Raw genomic sequence first — 17484 nt, forward strand, 5'->3', positions numbered from 1 at the left:
GCAAGTCAATAAATATCATGAGTTTAAAATACATAGCCCATACACCGATCAGCCAGAACATTGTAACGACCTACCTAATAGCCAGGATGTCCACCTTTAGCACGGATAGCAGTGGCGACGTATTGTGGCATGGAAGCAGTGATGCCTTGGTAGGACGCTCGAGAGAGTTGGCGTCACATCTTCACACACGTCACCTAAGCCCCGTAACTTCCGGTAAGGGGGACTATGAGCTCTGACGCCACGTTCAGTCACAACCCAGATGTGTTCGATCGGGTTCAGATCTGGTGAGTTGGCGGGCCAGCACTGCAACTGGAACTCATCACTGTGTTCCTCGAACCAGTCCATCACACTCCTGGCCTTGTGACATGGTATATTATCTTGTGAAAAATGCAACATGATCATCATGAAGGGATGTACGTGGTCTGCAACCAGTGTACGATACTCCTTGGCCGTCATGGTGCCTTGCACGTGCTCCGCTGGACACGTGGATGGCCACGTGAATGTTCTCCAGAGCATAATGGAGCCGCTGCCATCTTGTCTCCACCCAGTAGTACAGGTGTCAAGGAGCCGTTCCCCTGGAAGACGACAGATTCGCGCCGTCCCATCGGCATGATGAAGAAGGTATCGGAATTCACCCGACTATGCAACGTAGATTGGCGATGGCCACGAACCCGTTTCAGTCGTATTTGCCGACGTCGTGTTGTTAACGTTGGCACATGCATGGATCGTCGGCTGCAGATGCAAATCGTTTGGAGTGTTCGGTGCGCTGTGTGTTCGGACACACTTGTACTCTCCCCAGCATTGAAGTCTGACAGTTCCGCGACAGTTCGCCGCCTGTCCCGTTTTACCAGTCTGCCCAGCCAACGATGACCGACATCTGTAATGAGAGGTGACCGCCCAACCCCAGAACGTCTGGTCAAGGTTTCGACACGTGTTGAAGACACTCACCACAGCACTCCTCGAACACCCGAAAAGTCATGCAGTTTCCGAAATGCTCATGCCGAGCTTCCTGGCCATCATAATCTGCCCTCGTTCAAACTCAAACAGATCACTCACGTTTCCGATTCTTCTCACGAACAGCACGCTCACTGATACTACATGCATGGCGCGTGTGTCTGACCAGCAGTCATTCCTCGGCAGGTGACGCTGCTATCACCCGGATGGGTGTATGCCTATAGTATGTCGGTGTTGATAATGTTCTGACTGATCAGTATATACAGGGTGAGTCATAAATGAGGAAAAATATGTCGAGGACCGCATGCTGCTATGCCTAACACGTGACGCACCGTTGTTAATTTCGTTCTCCTTGGTGTACTGTGTACGTAAAAAAAAAAAAAAAAAAAAAAAAAACACCTGTTAACCGTTGAACGAGATTCCGACAAGCCTCACGATCACGACATGTCATTCAACCATAGGTACAACACATGACACACCAATGAGCTGATGTGTATCTGCCAGCGTTTGAAAGATACGAGAAAGAACAAATCCCATCGCAATGCATGTGAAATTGCATCAGAACTTGTGAATCACACGTTGCCGGCGGTAACGGAGTATACAGTCCCATGTTAGGGAATGTATGTCCTGTAAGTGGAAAGACTGGTCAATGGCGAAAGTAAAACCGCGGCGTGTATGAGGTGTTTACAACACCTCTGCGCTGCTCACTCTGCCCGATACTCGCCGTGTCGACAACTGCTAACGGCCGCTTCGCATTGTAACCACAGTAGCATGGCAAGTTACACAAACGAGGAATACGCCGACATCCACCTCACCTACAGGCTTGCAGATGGAAGAGCTCACGTTGCAAGGCAACTGTATCACGAGAGGTTTCCTAGACGGCGCCTTCCATCCGCAAAAACGTTTTACTCTGTGGACAGATGCTTGAGGGCGTATGGTGCATGTGTAGCACCTCCAGGATTTAGTGATCGTGGCCGACCGTCGGACATACAGTGCCGATGACGAAGAAAAAGTGTTACAAACTGTTACGGAGAACAGAACAATAAGCACCAGGTGTCTCGCCACTGCGGTCGGAATGTCACAATCTACTGTTATGCGAGTACTCCATAGAAACCATTACCATCCCTTTCGCTTTCAGAAGGTACAGGCATTATTGCCGGAAGACTACCAGAGGAGGCTGGACTTCTGCAACTTTATACTACGGCGTCAGACCCCCGACCAGTATTTTTCACGAACAATACTGTTCACCGCGAAGCCTATTTCACGAAGGAGGGTATAGTGAATTCGCATAATTGGTACGAGTGGGCGGAAGAAAACCCCCACAGCACAGTGATACGAGGGAACCAACAACGATGCGGTGTCAATATCTGGTGCGGTATTTTGGATCACCATCTCATAGGGCCACATGTTCTACCACAAAGGCTTACAGGAGAGCAGTATCTGCGTTTCCTGGATGCTACATTACCGGAATTGTGGAAGACGTTAGTTTGGCCTCTTGTATGAACTTGTGGTACATACATCTACTTCTACATCTACATCCATACTCCGCAAGCCACCTGACGGTGTGTGGTGGAGGGTACCCTGAGTACCTGTATCGGTTCTCCCTTCTATTCCAGTATCGTATTGTTCGTGGAAAGGATTGTCGGTATGCTTCTGTGTGGGCTCTAATCTCTCTGATTTTATCCTCATGGTCTCTTCGCTAGATGTACGTGGGAGGGAGCAATATACTGCTTGACTCTTCGTTGAAGGTATGTTCCCGAAACTTTAACAAAAGCCCGTACCGAGCTACTGAGCGTCTCTCCTGCAGAGTCTTCCACTGGAGTTTATCCATCATCTCCGTAACGCTTTCGCGATTACTAAATGATCCTGTAACGAAGCGCGCTACTCTCCGTTGGATCTTCTCTATCTCTTCTATCAACCTTATCTGGTACGGATCCCACACTGCTGAGCAGTATTCAAGCAGCGGGCGAACAAGCGTACTGTAACCTACTTCCTTTGTTTTCGGATTGCATTTCCTTAGGATTCTTCCAATGAATCTCAGTCTGGCATCTGCTTTACCGACGATCAACTTTATATGATCATTCCATTTTAAATCACTCCTAATGCGTACTCCCAGATAATTTATGGAATTAACTGCTTCCAGTTGCTGACCTGCTATTTTGTAGCTAAATGATAAGGGATCTATCTTTCTATCTATTCGCAGCACATTACACTTGTCTACATTGAGATTCAATTGCCATTCCCTGCACCATGCGTCAATTCGCTGCAGATCCTCCTGCATTTCAGTACAATTTTCCACTGTTACAACCTCTCGATACACCACAGCATCATCTGCAAAAAGCCTCAGTGAACTTCCGATGTCATCCACAAGGTCATTTATGTATATTGTGAATAGCAACGGTCCTATGACACTCCCCTGCGGCACACCTGAAATCACTCTTACTTCAGAGAATGATGACATGTTGCGTTCTGTTATCTAGGAACTCTTCAATCCAATCACACAATTGGTCTCATAGTCCATATGCTCTTACTTTGTTCATTAAACGACTGTGGGGAACTGTATCGAACGCCTTGCGGAAGTCAAGAAACACGGCATCTACCTGTGAACCCGCATCTATGGCCCTCTGAGTCTCGAGGACGAATAGCGCGAGCTGGGTTTCACATGACCGTCTTTTTCGAAACCCATTCTGATTCCTACAGAGTAGATTTCTAGTCTCCAGAAAAGTCATTATACTCGAACATAATACGTGTTCCAAAATTCTACAACTGATCGACGTTAGAGATATAGGTCTATAGTTCTGCACATCTGTTCGACGTCCCTTCTTGAAAACGGGGATGACCTGTGCCCTTTTCCAATCCTTTGGAACGCCACGCTCTTCTAGAGACCTACGGTACACCGCTGCAAGAAGGGGGGCAAGTTCCTTCGCGTACTCTGTGTAAAATCGAACTGGTATCCCATCAGGTCCAGCGGCCTTTCCTCTTTTGAGCGATTTTAATTGTTTCTCTATCCCTCTGTCGTCTATGGTCTATGATGGTGCCCCCGCTCACTTCAGTGGCACAGTGCGACGCCACCTGGACAATGCTTTCCCTTCGAAATGGATCGGTCGTGGAGGCCCTGTAGCATGGCCAGCGCGATCACCAGACCTGACTCCACTGGATTTCTTTTTTTGGGGCCATCTGAAATCTGTGATTTATGAAGGAGAGGTTGTTGATGTCAACACCCTTCAAATGGTTCAAATGGCTCTGAGCACTATGGGACTTAACTGCTGCGGTCATCAGTCTCCTAGAACTTAGAACTACTTAAACCTAACTAACCTAAGGACATCACACACATCCATGCCCGAGGCAGGATTCGAACCTGCGACCGCAGCGGTCGCCCGGTTCCAGACTGTAGCGCCTAGAACCGCTCGGCCACCCTGGCCGGCCAACACCCTTCAACGCAGAATACAACATGCCAGTGATATTACGCAAAGAGATACAGACATTTTGGATCGTGTTCAGCAGTCCTTCCTGCGAAGAGTTCAACTTTTTCATCTTTGCCACACACATCGTGGCCGTCACTTCGAACGGTATTTATAAAATGCCACTGCAGTTTCTGGTCATGTGTTTCTATGTTAATTTCGATTTGCACAGCTGTATTGTATTCGTTTGTATTAACTGCCACATACCTGTGCAGGGACTGATGACGTGAGAAGTTAAGTCCCATAGTGCTCAGAGCCATTTGAACCTGTGTAGTTGTATTTTGCATTCTGCATCTATGTCTGGGACACAAAAACCAAATAATAAAACATGCATGTACAGTAGTGCAGCCTCTCTTCAAGTTCCTTTCCCTATGCCAACTAGCCACGATACATAATACCGGCCAGCGTAACCGGTACGAGATAGATGTGGGCGCTGTCATTGCTCGCAGTGTCACGCAGACCGTCGCTTGGCGCCCCATGCCTCGCCTTCTCGTGAGCGGATAGACTACCTACAACACTCGCTTGTTGTGCCCTGTTGCCGATCTGTCCCCTTGGCCAATGGCAGGGCACAGTAACACCCTAAAGTCCACTTCATATTTCCAGATTTTTACCATTCAATTGCATTGTCATTTATTGACATAGGAACATGCGGAAAACGAATTTATGTTTGTAGCTCAGTGTGTAACAATTTGCACAACATATTTTTCCTCATTTATGACTCAACCTGTACAGATTTTCGTAACAAAGTTAATAAAACTAGTTGAATATCTTAATTATTTCAGTTCCGTTCATTTTTTAGAAGTCATTGATTCATTGAATCATAATTTGTACGGTAAAAATTAACACAAGCACCACAGTTTCAGCCTAAAAAAGCCCTGTCTTTGGCTGTGTAATGTACCACGTAGCCTAACTGTAGTGGCTGTGGACGGTGCTTATTTCAGGTGTCAACGTGTATTGGCATCTAAAGAAAAAGAGAATCATCGACACCGCAAAGCACATGAAAGAATGAGTTCATCAGTTGTTTACAAGTGGATTCGTAGAAGCAGGGAGGGCAGTGGCACGTGGTGCCGACTGCTATTGGGCGTTTAGCCGATCCCGCGCAAGACAGTTCACATTCAAGAGTGCAGTTTGCAGCAGAGAGATTTGAGCTCCGTTCGATATGCTTCCTGGGCGTAGAGGCCGCTGCCAGAGTGACAGCTGCCGCAAATGCCTGCAAAAGAAACAGCTGTCTCACACGTGCAAGTACACATGGCCGCATAATAACAATTTCGTTAATTCGCTGTTGCTCCTGTATACACAGCTAGCCATTAAAGCTGCAACAGCGAAAAATCAGAGAGCAAGAAACGTAAAGTCTTCACGAAGTGCACTGCGTACTTGGATATGCAGATGATCAGATTTCAGCGCAACTACAAAATCAGATAGGAGTAACGTTATCTACAGTCTACTTCTTAGTCAATGTTACATCTTCTCACATATAAATACTTACCATCATTCCATATCTGGAGTAACAGACTAGACACGTCCAGAATCTTGGCTGTACCTTTGCATAACACTAAATATTTCTTCATCTCCTTTTCCATTTCAGTCATACGACTGAGGAACGAATTACCCTGTAGTGTTCATTTTATCCGACACCTCTCTGCCTTCAAGAGGAGATTAAAATCTCTGTCTGTTATCGTCGTTGTAGCTTCCCACTCGACATATACCAGAGGTTTTCTTCCTGACCAACAGGAAACAAATATTTCTGTTACATGTAAACTACCTGTGCTTTTCTCACGCTTTCTGTTCCTATTTCCTTTCTTCCATCTCATTTGCTAATCTTACCCTATTATTTGTCGCTCTTTTGTTGTCCTGTAAACGTCCCGTCCCATTCTGGTCATTCTGTGCTGTTGTCATACGTTTCTGTTAGTTGTCATTGATCAAATTTGACAAGAATACGTTGAGAAAATTGTTTAATACGATGTTAATATAACTTAAACTGAAATTTCCTAAATTGCGTGTATCCATTACTATACGTCGTGTCATTATTATTATTATTATACTGCTTTGGAACCATATGTGAACTCAGTAAATATTTCTGGATAGATGTAAGAGAGGACCATGCGAAATAAATGCACAAATATATAGAAATAAATGTGTAAGAAAATATTACACAACGCGTTTCTCATTTAATAACTGCGTTTGAATGTCGGTTGTTTGTGAGAAGATCGTGTTATGACTCGTGTAAAGGTCCAAGGCGGCGGCTGTGGCGACAAAAGCCACGCAGCGGTATCCGTCCGCCTACCTAACAGAACTCTTGAAACGTAACTGAAACAACGTTTCCAATGGTGCATCCGTTACGCACAACTTTACTGCTCGCCAGAGCGGGAAGTAAAAACATAATGTTCGCTCGGCCGCGCAGGATCATACAACCACCTCAAGAAGAGGGCTTTTCTGAAGCAAGATGTGACACCACACACGGGACGCTCGCGTCTACGCATGGTCCATTGTCTGTCAGACAACGAGGGTGATGCTGCCAGCGAACTTGGGAGTATCAAACTGACTCACAGCCGATGTGATGCGTGTGGAGAGCTCCAGCCGAGAATGATGTCGGCTGAACTGTTATATTTTTGGTATATGCACATGCTGTGGACATCAAGCAAGTTACAGAGATGCATGACAATTCATATGAAAGGGCGTGGTGTGCTGATCAATCGGCGCTACGTTTGTATATGTCACCTGCTAAATACACAACTGGCCATTAAAACTGCTACACCAAGAAGAAATGCAGATGATAAACGGGTATTCATTGGACAAATATATTATACTAGAACTGACAGGTGATTATATTTTCACGCTATTTGGGTGCATAGATCCTGAGAAATCAGTACCCAAAACAACCACCTCTGGCCGTAATAACGGCCTTGATACGCCTGGACATTGAGTCAAACAGAGCTTGGATGGCGTGTACAGGTACAGCTGCCCATGCTGCTTCAACACGATACCACAGTTCATCAACAGTAGTGACTGGCGTATTGTGACGAGCCAGTTGCTCGACCACCATTTAACAGACATTTAAAATTTGTCAGAGATCTGGAGAATGTGCTGACCAGGGCGGCAGTCGAACATTTTCTGTACCCAGAAAGGCCCGTACAGGACCTGCATCATGCGGTTGTGCATTATCCTGCTGAAATGTAGGGTTTCGCAGGGATCGAATGAAGGGTAGAGCCACGGGTCGTAACACATCTGAAATGCAACGTCCACTGTTCAAAGTGCCGTCAATGAGAACCAGAGGTGACCGACACGTGTAACCAATGGCACCCCATATCATCACGCCGGGTGATACGCCAGTATGGCGATGACGAATACACGCTTCCAATCTGCGTTCACCGCGATGTCGCCAAACATGGATGCGACCATCATGATGCTGTAAACTGGATTCATCTGAAAAAATGACGTTTTGCCATTCGTGCACCCAGGTTCGTCGTTGAGTACACCATCGCAGACGCTCCTGTCTGTGATGCAGCGTCAAGGGTAACCGCAGCCATGGTGCCCGAGCTAATAGTCCATGCTGCTGCAAACGTCGTCGAACTGTTGGTGCAGATGGTTGTTGTCTTGCAAACGTCCCCATCGGTTGACTCAGGGATCGAGACGTGGCTGCACGATCCGTTACAGCCATGCGGATGAGATGCCTGTCATCTCGGCTGCTAGTGATACGAGGCCGTTGGGATCCAGCACGGCATTCCGTTTTACCCTCTTGAACCCACCAATTCCATATTCTGCTTACAGTCATTGGATCTCGATCAACGCGAGCAGCAATGTCGCGATACGATAAATAACAGTCGCGGTAGGCTACAATCCGACCATTATCAAAGTCGGAAACGTGATGGCACACATTTCTCCTCCTTACACGAGGCATCACAACAACGTTTCACCAGGCAACGCCGGTCAACTGCTGTTTGTGTATGAGAAATCGGTTGGAAACTTTCCTCATATCAGCAAGTTGTAGCTGTCGCCACCGGCGCCAACCTTGTGTGAATGCTCTGAAAAGCTAATCATTTGCATATTACAGCATCTTCTTCCTGACGGTTAAATTTCGCGTCTGTAGCACGTCATCTTCGTGGTGTAGCAATTTTAATGGCCAGTAGTGTACTAAAGACACATTAAGTTGAATGAGGGCGTAAGAGACAAATTGGCACAAATTAATAACCACTTAATAAAAATTGTACAATGCTGATGAAGGTGTCAGCTTTGGACGTTCTTCTGTCAGCATTTGAATACATCGTTGAGAAATGAGGATTACAGGCTATGCATAAACCGTATAAAACAGAGTGAATTCAAAATATGACAACCTGAAACCTCTGTAGTACTGCACTGACTTTTATTATTGCACATACCTCATATCGTCACCAGCTTTGCGACCTCTTCAGGTGAGGCCATGCCTTGACATTTGAATACCTCGTTACGTATACATCAGTTTCCCTCTTACAAAATCTGCTAGTGATGAAGCTTCACCGGTGCAAGTTCCTTCTCTTCAGGTCCACTGACATTTTGAACTTGAAAAAATCGAATTTCTTCGAAATACCCTCCACCCTGATTTCATACGGCGCAAGGTCATAGACTTAATACCGTCTTTGTTGTTCAATAGAAGACTAAGGTGTATATAAGGAGTAGCTCTGCTCCAGTACAAAAACAATGGGTCCATTGTTCTCCTTATCTAAACAAACTGGCCACTTGGCCTAGCGCCATTATGTAAAAAAAATTTAAAAAATTCTTACTTGTGTTCTAAAGCTATGTTTAGGCAGGTGTAATTTATGACTAGTGATGTAAATAAACCAGATACATATGCTCTTAGTTATATTTACATAACTCTAATTTATGACCAACAGCTTTTAACCTTATCTTAAGTAACATAATTTACGTCGCAGCTGGCACGGTAGCTCAGCGTGTTCGGTCAGAGGGTTAACTGCCCTCTGTAATAAAAAAACTGAGTTAATAGATCAACAACGAACTTAAAAGGGCGTCTTACGACGTTCGCCCCGATCGGATTCAACGAACAAAAACGAACAAATTGAAATTAAAAAAAAAAAAAAAAGATAGCTGAATGGTGAGCGTGACGCACTGCTGTCCTAACGGGCCCGGGGTCGATTCCCGACGGGGTCGGGGATTTTCTCCGCTCACGGGCTGGGTGTTGTGTTGTCTTTATCATCATTTCATCCTCATCCGGTGAGCAGGTCGCCCAATGTGGCGTCGAATGTAATAAGACCTGCTCCAAGGCGGCCGGACCTGCCCCGTAAGGGGACTCCCGGGCAATGACGGAAAACTCTCATTTCCATTTTTTCATGAAGCAAAATGACCGCGTTCAAGACCCCACCCCCAACTGCTGTAGTCCAACTGGGTGCAGCATAAATGGCAGGAAGTTACCCCATTGGTGGGACTTGATCCCACGACCAGTCCAGGTTGTCACCTACACCCATCACTTATCAGGGTATGATAGCCATCATCATGAGATGGACTCATCATTCATCCTGTGTACGTCAGTCGACCATCATGAAGGGTCAGTGGCAGAAGAGGTCAGTCATCACCCCCAGGTAGAATAAAAAGAAGAAGAAGACTGCCACATCTGAATATAAGATTTATTAATCCTTCTACTTCTCTCATTGCTCATTATTGTAATTCATTTCGTGTGCATTTAAATTTTTACGTATGCCAAAGCAAAGAGGATTCCTGATGATGCAGTGGAGCAGCAACTGTCTATACTGCCACAGCAGCAGCACACTGTCGGGCTACATGATTTATGGGGTCGGTGCACGGAGCACCTGTTCCCAGACTTTGAATTTTCATTGTCTACAGACCCGCAGCAGCGCGCTGTCGGCTTTCCTTAATTATCGGGTCAGCATTTCTCCTAGATTTCCATTGCCTACACCACCACAGCAGCGCATAGTCGGCTTACCTTGCTTATCGGATCAGCATTTCCCCGACTTCGAGTTTACAGCATATGCACCACAGTAGCAGCGGCACAATGACGACATGTTGGAACAGCAACAGATGTAACAGATATAAGATATTTTCTTCTCGGCCTTAGAATTGCCACTATCATCATCATCGGCACTTCCGATAGCGCAGTTACCACGTATCTCCCCGCCTATTAAACTGATGTTATTCTCTGTAATGTACAGTCTGAATTTGAGTTGGAGTTAACGTGTTGTTGTAGACATGTTCTCTAATGAGTTCAGCATAGTGGTAATGTTTGAAACTCCCCAGTTTAATGGCCTGAAAGCAGCGATTTCGTAGCATGAATTATAGAAATTATTTCAGAATTCTTCGAAGATAAGTGCGATGTTCAATGCTCAAACGACTCCGATGTTACTGGGCTGTCATAGAATGTGTGTGGGGGCATAAAACAACGAGAATACCGCACTGTGCATTCATTTTCAGGAATCGATATTCGAAAACTTTCTGCATGCTAGCTCGACCATCGAGTGCGCTGTGGATGAGCATGTTAGCTGGTGTGAGTATTCTTGGAAACGTATGGTAAGCACTTACAAAGCTCACCCATCAGGACACTTCAGAGGACGTTTTCGTTACTAATATCGATGTGTGTTGTGCCTGTTTACGCAGTGTGTATGACGGATTGGCATCATCACTCTCTGACATTACTATATAAATATATGCGTACTCGTGCTTATTTTTATACCCTAAAATATTAACTGAAGTTTAAAAAAGAAAATGAATGCATGTTTTATCTCTAAACTGGGTTTCATTTCAACTAGAGCGATATGTAGACCATCCATAGTAATATGCAGTCATTGTAGCTCTCTCAGTAGGGTGCTTGTACTTAAACAAATTTAAGTGACCCCATTACATAAGCTGAGTACAGTGGATGTTCCTCACTAACATGTGGAGGAGTAGAAACCCATACGCGACGGCTCCGTGCATTCACAGCACCGTGCAGAATGAATTGTGCCTTGTCCATGGGGCGCTAATACTCTCAGCGTTGAGCGCCCGTAATCTCCAAACACACGCACATGCACTCCATCCAGAAGATATTCCCCGACCACATGTCATCCATTTTCAAGCACGCCGAAAAACGGAAGGCAAAGTCACAGCATTGTAGCCTATCTTGAGACTTCATTTGGTGCACATACTTAACCTTATAGAGATACCAGCGTAAAATGCCCATTAAAACCTTTTGAATGTTGCAGGGGATGAACAGTTCCCTTGACGCAGCGCAAGTACAAGCTGCACAAAATGAGACAAGTGCTGCGCGGTCGACTATAGCACAGCAACTTCATCAATTGTTATGGCAATGGGCTGCTTCCCTCTCCTTGCTGCACCACCTAATTCACCCGTTTCTTCAAATTCTTGACCACATTCTTTAGTCGATTCATTGGCAATGGGCCTGTTCGCAGCTGTTTCTGTTGATGACATTCCCGTAATGCAATGTTGCTATTGCTTCCACTCTGGTAAAACAACTTTACCAACAGCGCATGGTCTTTCTTGTCAATAGCCATTGCGTTTCGTATGGAACACTTCAACCTTCTTAACCTTTTACACCAACAGTCACTTCACGTAAGAACTCAACATGCGGTGCCAAGTAATGGACTCCCTACTGACTCCAGAACAGGAAATATCCCACATTCTGACTGCTTACAGCGCCATATTTTCACCTGGTGGCACTAAGTGCTACTATTATTTCCTTCATCATACCCCAAAAGCTCACAGATTACTGAACATACCTACGATGTGTCAACATCCTGCGATGAATACAGCCAGAGCTGCAGCACTCAGAACACGGTCAGTTTGATTATAACCACCTGGAATGCGTAACTCATTCCTTTACTTGGGTTGTGTAGATAACACAAAGCCATTACAGCCAACTGACATGAAACAATATTGTTTATTTCAACATGCAGCTTAAACAGCAGTTATAGCATACGTGTCAGTGTAGAAATGATGTAATATCATGAGTTCTACCCAGTGGCGGCTTTCAAATTTCCTCGATATAATGATACGTAAGTCATATTATTCCTCGATAAGAGGATTCGTGGACTCGTCCATGTGATACTTCAGTGCCATTGCAGCCATATTCGACAGAAATGTTCAACCTCTCTCAGTGATGCTAATTGATCATATGATGTATTATTCTGTTACATGTACCATGTGCTGTAGCCCTGTGGGCAAGTCCCTCTCTAAAAGTGGAGTAAGATTACGCCCGAGTTAATCTTTCTAGAAATCATCGCTAGTGTACCACCAAAGAGAAAAGAAATTACCATCAATCCCTTCCCTCCTTCAGCCCAGAGTACATCTATAGAATCACAGGCTAGCAAATCAATGTTAACCTAAGTACCCTAATTTATAACTAAACATAACCAAAGTTCACCTAAAGTTTAAAACTTGTAAACTCACCCTAATTTCCCTTAAATTTAAGTACTTACCGTACATTATGTGCATGTTACCCTTTCCTAGGCAACCTCTTTTTCTGGTAATCATGAAGTAACTTGTGGTGGTGTGTCAGTCTATTCCTTAAACGGATTTACTGATGTTGACTACATATGTCGCTAGTTTTAGTTTTACATTTACCAGTGAAATCATTTCGATGAACTGATATGGTCCCTATTACTTCGTTACTGATTGTTTCCTTTTGCCCTTCGTGGTATAAGGGTTTGGTAGCAATACCCACTGCCCTATCTTGTTATTGTGGCAGTTTATTTGCACATTATCCAACACATTCCTGATTTTCCAAACCTTACTGTTAGCACGTTTGATCCTCTGCCATACTTCTCTTAACTGTTTTGTGAAATGTTTTACTGGTTCAACTTGTGTCCCTAATTTTGGCTGAATCACATCAAAAGGTGACAGCATTCCCACTCCCCTACCCACCATCCGTACTCCATGCACCACTTCGTCTAGTGAAAGACCTTTTCCTGCGTGAACTTCTGAATTACATGCACTGCTTACAAGACTTAAACACGTATCCTGGTCTACATGTTGGCTATTCACATAATGGCTCAGCGTTTTAGATATTGTGTGTAGAACTCTTTCCACTCATTCATTTGCTTGCATATGTAATGGGCTTGTATGTAACGTCTTAATTCTGAGTAATCGACATGATTCTTTCCTCAGACCGGGAACAAAGTTAGTTTCTTGACCAGTTGTTTACCATTGTGTGAGCTGCACTATTACCTTTCTGATCCAGAATTGCGGCCATTATTGGATATCTTGAAAAATTATTTATCGTCATGAGTTCTTACTTTGTACCAACTGAAATACTATTGAAAGGTCCTAATACATCCAGTTCTACCAATTGAAAAGTTTCTTCAGCTTCTGGTAATCTCTGTAACTCTATTTTCTGACGACAAAATTCTGCTCTCCATGCACATGGAACACGCTTTTTGACATACTGAGTTATCTACCAAAAACTTCCTGCACTTGTTTATCAGTTGTCCTCTTACCCTCATGAACTGATAATACTCAGTCATATGCCCATTGTAATACTTCAGTTCTGAACGTTGAGGAATCACAATGCATGGAATGCTCTTAATTGACCTGCACAATCAAGTCTCCTGCCTTACAAACTTAGGTTGTGTTTTAAACAACTGTCATATGCTGTCAGCTGCCTTTGCCTTTTTCCAGTCTGCTTGACTTTTACCCAATGCCTGTAATACCACAACTTTTCTGCTTAGAGTAATTGTGTTGGTATGCTTTATTCTCAGCTTATGAACCACTTCATAACAAATCTCACTCAATTTGAGAGGCCATCTTGTTAATGGACTTAAAGGGTCTTGATGGCCTAACAACTACTTCAAGGATGGATGATCTATTATACTTTAAACTTCCAGACATACATATAACAATGTACATAAGAAACCCCATATATTACTGCCAACATCTCTTTCTCAGTTGCTGAGTAATTTTGTTCAGTGTTGTTCAACTCTCTAGACGTATATGCCATTGGGTGTTGCTTTGTATTGTAATTCTGATTCTGAACACAGCGTAACACCGTGTTACTTACTTACTTATCGAACTCAGGAAATACTAACACAGAATCTATTAAAAGTTTTTCTTCAGTTTCTGAATAGCTTCCTGACACTTTGTCGACCACTGAAACTTAACACCCTTTTGAAGTAACTGACTTAATGGTTGTGCAATTTCTGCTAATCCCTTTACAAATTTACGGTAATAGTTACATAAGCTTATAACGATTGCAAGTGTTTTGTTGTCTGTCGTGTTGCAAAATCAGACATAGCTGATGTTAAGTGGGGATTAATCCTCACTTCGTCTTGACTCAGAAATACCCGAGGTAATTAACTTTCGTTTCAGCCAAATGGCACTTCTCTATGCTAAGTGTAAGATGTGATATTCTCAGTGTGCTGAAAACTACATCCAAGTGTTTAAAATGCCCTTCTAAGTTTCTTGAACAAACTACTATCTTGTAAAGGTACGCTATACACATATTTGGTTTCAGCATGTGACGTACTCATATGAAAAGCGTTGGAATGTTGCAGGAGCATTTTTAATTCAAATAACATCCTGCGTTATTGATAACGACCTGAGAGAGCTGCGAATGCTTTTTTGGGTCTGCCTTCTGGACATATTTCAAGTTGATTATAACCACTTCTAAGGTTCTTTGGCGAAAAATATTTACATTGTCCCAAATCATCTAATGTTTCCGTGATGTTCAGGATTGGATAAGCGTGCATTTAGGAAATTTTAGTCGCAACACAATGCAGAATCCTTGGTTCCATTGGATGACCTTTTCGGCACAATGACCAGGCTGACCAGGGACTATTGCTGTGTTCAGTAATGCCTTCAGTTAGATGTTGACCAGCAAATTTATGTACCAGTTGTTGTAGGTACTTCATTATTCTATATGGCTTCTTCTAGATCGGTATTTTATCGCCTGTTGGAATGCAACATTACGTTATGAATGTTGCTGGCAACGGACGATTTTAACAACAATGTTTCCATGGCTTCCCGTTCTCTGTCTTTCAAGTGATGAACCTTGGCATGTAGTGCAGATGCACTGACAGTTTTCTTCGGAATATGGTCATCTGTTGATCTACTGATATCATCCTCATCGACTATCTCTAAAATTGCTACTGTTAATCCCTTCTGAAGATTCACATCATCCATTCTATCACAAAATTATTCTAGCTTACCGGAAACTTCAGCATATAAAAGAATGCCTTTCATCTACATCGAGGTGACTGAAGTCATGGGATAGCGATATGCACATACATAGATTGCTGTAGTATATTATCAACAAGATATGTAAGGGTAGTGCATTGTCACACCTATCATTTGTACTAAGGTGACTCATGTGAAAAGGTTCCGACGATATTATGGCCTCACAACGGCAATTAACAGACAGACGCAGAATGGCAGTAGGAGATAGACACATGAGACATTTCAGAAATCGTAAGGGAATTCAGTATTCCGATATCCATATTGTCAAGAGCGTGTCGAGAATACCACATTTCAGGCATTACCTCTCACCACGGATAATGCAGAGTCCGACGGCCTTCACTTAATGATCAAGAACAGTGGCGTTTGCGTAGAGCTGTCAGTGGTAACAGACGAGCAACACTGCGTGGAATAACAGCAAAAATCAACGTGGGACGTACGACGAACGTATCCATCAGGACAGTGCTGCGGAAGCTGGCGTTAATGGACTACGGCAGCAGATGACCGATGCAATTGACTTTGATAACAGCAGGTCATCGCCTGCAGCATCTCTTCTAGGCTCGTGACGATATGGGCTGGACCCTAGACGACTGGAAAACCATAGCTGGTCAGACGAATTCCGATTTCAGTTGGTAAGAGCTGATGGTAGGGTTCGAGTGTGGCATAGGCCCCATGAATCCACGGACCAAAGTTGTCAACAAAGCACTGTGCAAGCTTGCAGTGGCTCCTTAATGGTGTGGGCTATGTTTACATGGATTGGACTAAGTCATTAACTGGAAATGGTTACGTCTGGCTACTTGGTGACCATCTGCAACTATTCCTGGACTTCATGTTCCCAAGCGACGATGAAAATTTTATGGATGAGAATGCGCCATGTCACCGGGACACAACAGTTCGCGAGTTTGAAGAACATTTTGGATAATTGGAGCGAATGAGATGGCTACCAAGATCGCCTGTTACGAATCCCATCGAAAATTTACGGGACATCATTTTATGTACAAAATACTGCACTAACAGCACTTTCGTAATTACGGACGGTTCTAGAGGCAGCATAGCTCAATATTTTTGCAGGGAACTTCCAACGACTTGTTAAGTCCGTTCCGTGTCAAGTTGCTGCATTACGCCTGGCAAAAAGAGGTCCGACACGATATTAGGAGGTATCCCACGTCTTTAGTCACCTTAGTGTAATGCTTCATTCTTCTGCAGTGACTCCGCCACACATAATACTTGTTGTAATACATCAGCATCTACAGTTACCCAAACCGACTTGCACGTACGTCGTGGTACTTTGTCATGAGAAAGTATACTTAATGCACATGTTCACAGTTCAGTTAGTGGCACTTTAGGAATCGGTGTGCCTTCTAACATAGAAAGATTTGCAGCTATTGCATCCATTGGAAATGAATTCCCGCAAAGTTCTAGTGTGCACTGCCAAAGATCAATTTTGGCACGATATCCATCAAGGAAGTCAAGTCCAAGAATAGCGAAATATCCCTGTCCCTTAGTCGGTAGAACTTTCATGTGCTCACGAAACACTTTAGATCCTATCCTAAAGCCGAACCGTGTTGTCCCCAATGACTGCACATCATTGTATCCGTACCTTGAAGTGCTTAGTCTCCTCCTGTCGCCATGCGGAGTAGCCGCACGGTCTGAGGCATCTTGTCACGGTCCGTACGGCTCCCTCCATCGGAGGTTCGAGTCCTCCCTCGGGCATGGGTGTGTGTGAGTTGTTCTTAGCGTAAGTAAGTTTAAGTCAGATTAAGTAGTGCGTAAGCTTAGGGACCGATGACCTCAGCAGTTTGGTCCAATAAGACCTTACCACAAATTTCCAAACATTTTTCTCCTCCTGTCCACAAGGCCCAGTTTAATGATAGACGGATGTGCACCAACGTCTACCAGGAAT

Source organism: Schistocerca americana, chromosome X, assembly GCF_021461395.2.
Source record: "Schistocerca americana isolate TAMUIC-IGC-003095 chromosome X, iqSchAmer2.1, whole genome shotgun sequence".
Classification (NCBI taxonomy): domain Eukaryota; kingdom Metazoa; phylum Arthropoda; class Insecta; order Orthoptera; family Acrididae; genus Schistocerca; species Schistocerca americana.